The following is a 7,686-nucleotide window of genomic DNA, read 5'->3' as shown; positions in this document are numbered from 1 at the left end:
TCAAAAAAATCTCAAATTGGAGAACCGTAAAAATCGATATATAGATGATTTTAGAGGGCTTCAAAAAACCTTCAAAACTTTTCCATCCAATTCTCTCAACTCCTTCTGTTCAAAGTCATCCATTCATTTTCCCTCCCCTCCAAAGCAAGACTCTGAAACATAGTCTAAGGGTATATGATAAGCGTGAAGCACATTGCTCATAATTAATGGAGTCTTGAATATATATTTTTAATTATACAACTAATTTTATTTATATATAAGAGAAGTGTGTTATTATTTTCATTCTTTTTGAAATTTTGTTGTATTGACAATTATTATTACTGTACGGATAAATTTGTTTGGTATTTTGTTAGTTGTAATGAACATTATTTTATATTATCATATAGTTGGTTCATAATTGAAATAATGTACATTGCATAATTGAAATATCGATATATTGAACTCAAGTATCCAAAAAGTAATAATAATTGAGCGCAAAATGAAAATATATATCAAGTTTATGAGATATATTACATAATTAAATTATTTAATATACAATATATTCTCATTTTTATTTTATCATTACAATTTATTTTAAATCTTTAATTTAATTCCAACTTTAATATTTATAAAGTTAAATTATGAGCCTAAATTGTTTTTAGCATTACACCTACATGTAAAGACATGCAGTGTCAAAACTCTGAAGGTGTGTTGTGAATCACGCATTCGCGTATGATCAAAACCACCGGTCAACTACTATTACTTCCGTATGTCCATACAACCAACCTAGAATATGTCCGTACACCTTGCCCTATTTAAGTTTATCACACCCATGTCCTGTGAAGCTACCTTCCATGCTTTCTTTTTCTTCTTTTTATATACGTGGAAAGAATATAATGAGGAAGCCAAATTGCCGTGACGTGAAAGGCATGAATAAAGGAGCTTGGTCCCAACAAGAAGACCAGAAACTCAGAGATTATATCCAGAAACATGGCGAGGTTTGTTGGAGTACTCTCCCTCAAGCTGCAGGTATGAAATACCTTAGCTTGCAACCTCCATTAATTAAAAAGTTAATATGTATCTTTATATACTCGTACACTCATATATGCTACTACCCACATGCAGTTTTTTCTTCTTCTTTTTGTTGACAAAATGAATAAATCAAAAGAGGTATGAGGGATACATAAACTCAGATACAAAGCAAGAGTCACAGAGGACCTAAGTGATCACTATTTTGATACAATCTTCTGAACTCATACACCTGTCCAAGTAAATTCTCTTCGTGTCTATACAAAGGCCAAAACCTGTGTTTGATAAGATCCATAACCCTAATTAACAATTCAGAAGGTAAAGAATTTTTTTAGAAAAAAATAAAATTATTATTAATAGAGAGTCCAATTGCACCATCAAAGGAGACTACCCCCATGTACTAGAATCTAAGGATAAAGAACAATAAATCATGGTCTATGTTCAACACCACCACAGAGAAATGGGAACAACCCTCCCAGGCCCCAGCATATAAGCATGTCAAAAGGTACAGAATCAAAAATAATGACATTCTAAAGTAATTAGATTAAAATGACCAAACCTTGGCATGTCATAAGAATTCGGCCAGCCCTTTTCTGCTTTTAGCATACAATAATAAACTCCGATGCAACAAAAACAAATCAACCAGGCGGAACACTGTGCAACATAATCAAGCAAAGAGATGAAGTCAATGGAAAAGATTTGCACGTATAAAACAATAATAATTTTGCACCATTAATAATAATAATTCTAGGTATAATGGAATGCTAACGTCTTTCCTAAACACTTGCTACCTCTTAGAAAGCGGGAACAAATTGATTCACGTCATTATTATCCATAAAATTTATTATTTTCATTTCATTTTCTTTTTCTATGTCTCAATCCTATACTTTCAATATAATCTCAGAGTCGTGATATTGCCTTCAGAAAAGCTTAAGTTTATGATCCTTTTGATGTTTTGTTTTTCGGTTGTCACATTCAACAACAACAACAAAATAATGTTACTCTGGAACCGTTCGTTCTTTTCCACCACTTCAATTCAACAACAGTTTTGATGCTCCAAATCTCCTATCATATCAACAAATAAAGGAACATCACAACACAAGTTTCTAATCAAGTCCTCATCACCACTTTCTTAATTCCTCTTATTCTTCAACTATTATTTTTATTATTCATGGTTCATCCACACGGACCCTCTTAATCTAATTCTTCTTCTTCTTCCCACTTTCCTTCTCCCTCTTCAATTTCTCCTCACTTCCCTTCTAAACAATCTCACTTTAGATTAAGAGGGACATCACAACATAAGTTTCTGATCAGTTTCCTTTTCCCTTTATTAGTCATATATGGTGTACCGATTCATGTTTGGATATTTTTCATTAATAGAGAGATAATTGCTTCAAAAAATAAAGAAAAATATAATTTTCAATAACATACTTATTCTTTTAAATTATAATAAAATTATATTTTTGACATTAAAGATTAAGAGAGAATCAATCACTTATCTCTCTAATAATGAAGAGGATATTTGTTCCAATATATATATATATATAAAGTTTTTTAATGTTTCAATTATTACAACCTCTTTTTTATTTAAATGACTAAGGTTTCAACTTTGGGAAACTAAACATTTTTTATGCTAATTAGGTTTACTTCGGTGTGGTACAAGTTGTAGGCAGAGATGGACAAACTATCTACGGCCAGACGTTAAAAGAGGCAACTTTGGTGAAGACGAAGAAGATCTCATCATCAAGCTTCATGCACTGCTTGGTAACCGGTGAGAACTTATAACATGAACCCCAATCTCTTTTTTGGACCCTGATCGAAAGATACATATATTAAAAAGAGAGAAAAAAACACGAGTGATAAAGAATTTTGATTGTAGATACAGATATATAATTAGCAATATTCACTCCGATATATGGTATAAATGCAACAAAATTCCCTCCCGGTACACTACCAAAAAAACTTCCTTGCATAACTTTTTTATAGGCATACAATATTTAGGTATCATTAAGTTTCATGTGCTTGTAAATAAGGATATTTTCTTCTAGATCACTATAATTGTTATCAAAGATTCCTATGTATCTATCATCCGCCAGCTTACTTGACTGGAATCCACATCAACAATATAAAAAAGTAAATAGATCTTGTATTTCAAAAGTTGCCCGACCTCTTTAATTTTGCTACCTAATTGCTTATATTTTTTTGTTGTCTAAATAGATCTTTTATAATCTTTTTTCTTATATTGAATTATCACTCCTTATACTTCTTTAATATAATTTCACTTATAAAAAAACAATAGGAAAAAACTTGTATAGAAACACATAAAATAATGTTACATTTGAAAACATGCTTAAATGTGACATCACTTTATAAGTGAGATTAAACCTAATATTTGTTGAAACATATGGGATACCTAACCTATACAGCTTAAAAGGTCCACTTTATAAACACAAATTAAACTGGTGAAAGGGACTCATACACTAGTGGATCTAATGACAAATAGAAAAATCACAAATTTGACTGTACCAAAATTAGGATCTAATCAATTTCAATCAAATTATAATAGGGCTTCCTTCCATAATTCATCTGTTCGATTGAATAAATAATTAGGGTTATAAAGAAAAGAGAGTATATCATCTAACTAATGCAAAATATTGTTTCCTTTAGGTGGTCACTAATTGCTGGTAGATTGCCTGGACGTACAGATAATGAAGTGAAGAACTATTGGAACTCCCATATAAGAAGAAAACTCATTAGTAATGGTATTGATCCAAATAATCATCGTTTAAGCCAGAATGTTCTTCCCCTTCAAAATCCATCTATATGTGGTAGTTCAAAATCATCTAGCTTGGAAGACAATAATTGCAAGAATAAATCAATTAAACCCCAAGTTGAACATTATGGTCAAGACTCAGATGCTGCAAGCTGTGAGGAAGTTGAGTCATATGCATTGCCGGATTTAAACCTTGATCTCTCACTGTGACCATTCCTTCGGTTTCACCTAGTATTGCTGATAACAATCTTAGACCAATTCATGAATCTAAAACATGGGAACTGCAGTTGCCTCCTCTTCAGCACTTTCTCTATTTCAGTACTTAATTAATTTCAAAAGGAGACAAAATCATTATAATATATATATATATAGACTACACCATTTTGATATATATAGAGACTAAATCATTATATGTATAAAATATATCAAGGAGGAGAACGGTTATCTATGATTACACTAAATCAGTCCCCGCGTGCTCCAGTACTGAAATTCAATAGAAAGTTGTTATTTTTTTCTTTAATTTTAAGGCAAAAACTGGGAATTTTCTTTTTTGGATAAGAGAGAGAAAAGTATACGTCTCATTGCATGCAGTATATCCTTTTCTTTTCTCTACAAGGTTTAAATTTTGGTGTTAAAAAAACAAAAAAACTATGCACATAAGTCTGTGATTCATAACGTTCATCAAATAACTTCTCTCCTCATTGTTTTGTATTTTTTTAACAAATCATTAAATGGGATAAAATGTTTATATAGTTTAACTAAAATATCCTAACTTAACTTGGAAATTACATTGAATATAAAAAGAGAAATATTTGATGAATAATATGATTGATAAATAAAAGTATAATAGGAAGAAAAAATAGATAAAATAATTTTGAATTTGTTAAATATTAAAAAAATTAGAATAAAATGGAAAAAAGAAATCAATTATCCTTAGGACATTGAGTCAATCGCAGAGAATGTTATGCTTTAGCTGTCTTTGTGGTATAAGGATATCAAAGTGTAGTAACATCTCATAACACTCATGCATTAACATTTTTTAGAGGGGAAATATTTAGGTTATGTTTCTCATTTTTTAAATAGGGTACACTTACAAGGTTTTGGAGTCTTATGGTCACAACCCAATGACCAGACACTAGGAATTGATTAAAGTAGACTCAATAAGAGCTCTAGATTTCTAGGTCCCTAGACTATACATCCAATCTTTGAAAGAAAGTAAACCCCAATCATAGGTTAGAAATGAAAGGAGACTAGCCCCCAAGCCGCTAACTCACAATACGAATAATAGTTTGGGTAGTAAATACCGCTAATACAAGATATGACACTAGTCAGCACTAACAAAGCAAATGTCTCTTCTATCTCAAATCTTCATCACTAATACTCGAGTTTAAAGCATATATACATCTACAAACTCAAGTGTATTATTATTGTGCGTGAGGAAGCATACAAATTGTTTATTAAAATAAATTCTCAACTCTCAAAAGCTACAAAATAATGAAAGAGGTGTTTACATATAATATTAAAGTAATAAAGCTGAAAAATTATTTTCATAAAAATGTGGTTAAGATATTTAAGTCGTTAACGACTTAGGGCCTCATTTTCTTAGGGGTAAATTCACCAGTGGATTCGTCATTTATCGTGACTCGATTTTGAGTTGGAGAATGTCTTTGTGACTTCGGAAAAGGCAAACTAGATTTGACATCTCTTAAAAGATTTTTAGTCATCATTACGTTTGTGCTGTTAAATGTAGAAACTCTCTATTATGAGCAATTTGATAAAATCATATTTAAATCTAGTTCTAAGCTTGGGAGTCAATTATATTATGTCATTAATAAATTATACTCTCACTAATTGCATGGACTTTTATACTCTTTAAAAATTATGTAATTAAAAAATTTACTACTTCAATAACTTTTTTATTTTTTATTTTTGTGCCTCAGAAGATTGCAATAGGAAAAACAAGACTATGTAATTCTAGATTTAGAAATAATTGTTGTTTTTTTATAGATCGATTTCAGTTTTATTTGATCGACTTATATGATATAATTATTTCAATTTAATGGAACTAATAGCGAAGAGACGATGTTGATTGCAGACCTTTTTTCCAATTTTCAGATAAGTTAGAGACAGCGTGAACCATAACTGAACTATAAAATCTCCATTAATTTTGATTAAAAATATGGGCAATTAATTTTAAATGGAATTAGTAACGAATAAATTGTGTTAGTCGTAGACCTTCTTTCTATTTTCAGAGAAGTCAGATAGAATGTGAACCATAACCAAACTATAAAAACTTCATTAAATTCATTTGATACAACAAAGTTTGTTTACTATTTATATTTTTAGAATAAATGGAATTAAAAGCAAATGGACAATACTAGTTATAGGCCAACTTTCCGCTTTACAAATAAAGAGACATGTGGGCACAACATGACTGTTGAAATTCCATGCTAATATATACCTGATTACTAAATGCTAATATTATATATATGAATTAGTCCTTTTTACAATTTTCACTGCTCATTTTATAAAAATTCGTGTATATTTTATTTTTCATTTTATAAAAAATATTTTCTTTTTATTATTAAAAACTAAAATAAATTTTAAATAAATTAAATATATAAAAAATATATCATATATACCTGAATCAATAACTTTATTCAATAAAAAAATGTTACAGGTACAATTGTACAACAATCGTCATATCTATAGGGATTTGCATTTGTATTTTTACTGTATATAATTGACTTATTTCTCATTTCCTCCAACAACAAAAAGAAATCATCACAAAAGTGTAGTCTATATTCTAAAATGCGCAGCTCATGTGCAACTCAATTTTACTAAGCTCTCAAAACATGTTATGCACGTGTACAAAATTTGAGGACATATGAAGCAAATATTTCGTCTCACTTTTCGTTCTAAGCATGTGGAAAAAAGTCCACGACATATTATATATGTTGACATATAAATTCGAATAGGGATCACTTGTTCCCATTTTTGTCTCACTTGATATCTTTATTTAATTAAAAAAAATAGCTTAATTAAAAATAAATATTATGATAATATAAATTAATATTTTTATATTATTCTATGTAATTTGGTTTGCTAGATATATAACACCGCGAATTTTACGATTTGGAATTATACGGTTTTATTAATATTTTTATTAATTATATATTCGAAAATGAATTTCTGGGAATTTTCCGTAAAGAATTAGATGAAACCTTAGTTGAGTTTTAGTCTTGTAATTTTATTTCCTATTTTGTGGTAAATTTTGGTAATTTTCGAAGAAAGTCGGTTCTGAACCACTGTCGGGGCCGAAATCCACTCGGTACGGTTCAAAAAGTGGTTTTTGAGTTCCATAACTCGGAATCGAATTCCGATCGCACCGTTGGCTTCGTAATTTCATTTCGAGTCAATATAGACGATGAATACACCCATACCTATTTTCTAAATACTTTTCACTCGGAATACCGAAATCCGAAATTCTAATCGGATATTAAGATCGGGCGATTTATAATATCCGATCGAGTATTAGCCGATAATACTCGAGCATGTTTATCGCACGTGTCCGCTAAGTAGTCGTTTCGCATTGGGATGCGAGATTTGTCTTTCCGTAAAGCAAATCTCACATCACTCACCCTAATGTCATAGGAAATCATCATTAGCCACCCTAGGAGATTTGCCATGATTGCCTAGGAGGAAATCTGATTTCCTCCTCTCATTAGACACTCCTCACTCCACACTTCTCTCACACTCATTTATTTGCAAACTTTCTAAGAGGAGGTAAATCCCCTCTTCACTTTTCTCTCATTTCTCCTTTCTTCTTCTATCTTCAAACCTTGATCTCTCAACATTCAACCAATGGATGTTGATGAGATTTAAGTATGATGTTCATGAGCATG

The 7,686-nt window shown here is 30.4% G+C and overlaps 1 pseudogene; it reads left to right on the top strand.

Annotated features, from left to right (window-relative positions):
• The first annotated feature begins 792 nt into the window (after nucleotides 1–792).
• LOC109339408 lies at nucleotides 793–4,146 on the top strand (annotated as a pseudogene).
• Nucleotides 4,147–7,686: the final 3,540 nt, after the last annotated feature.

Source organism: Lupinus angustifolius, unplaced genomic scaffold, assembly GCF_001865875.1.
Source record: "Lupinus angustifolius cultivar Tanjil unplaced genomic scaffold, LupAngTanjil_v1.0 Scaffold_75_23, whole genome shotgun sequence".
Classification (NCBI taxonomy): domain Eukaryota; kingdom Viridiplantae; phylum Streptophyta; class Magnoliopsida; order Fabales; family Fabaceae; genus Lupinus; species Lupinus angustifolius.
The sequence above is the reverse complement of the archived record's forward strand: the minus strand, read 5'-3'. Positions and strand labels throughout refer to the sequence as shown.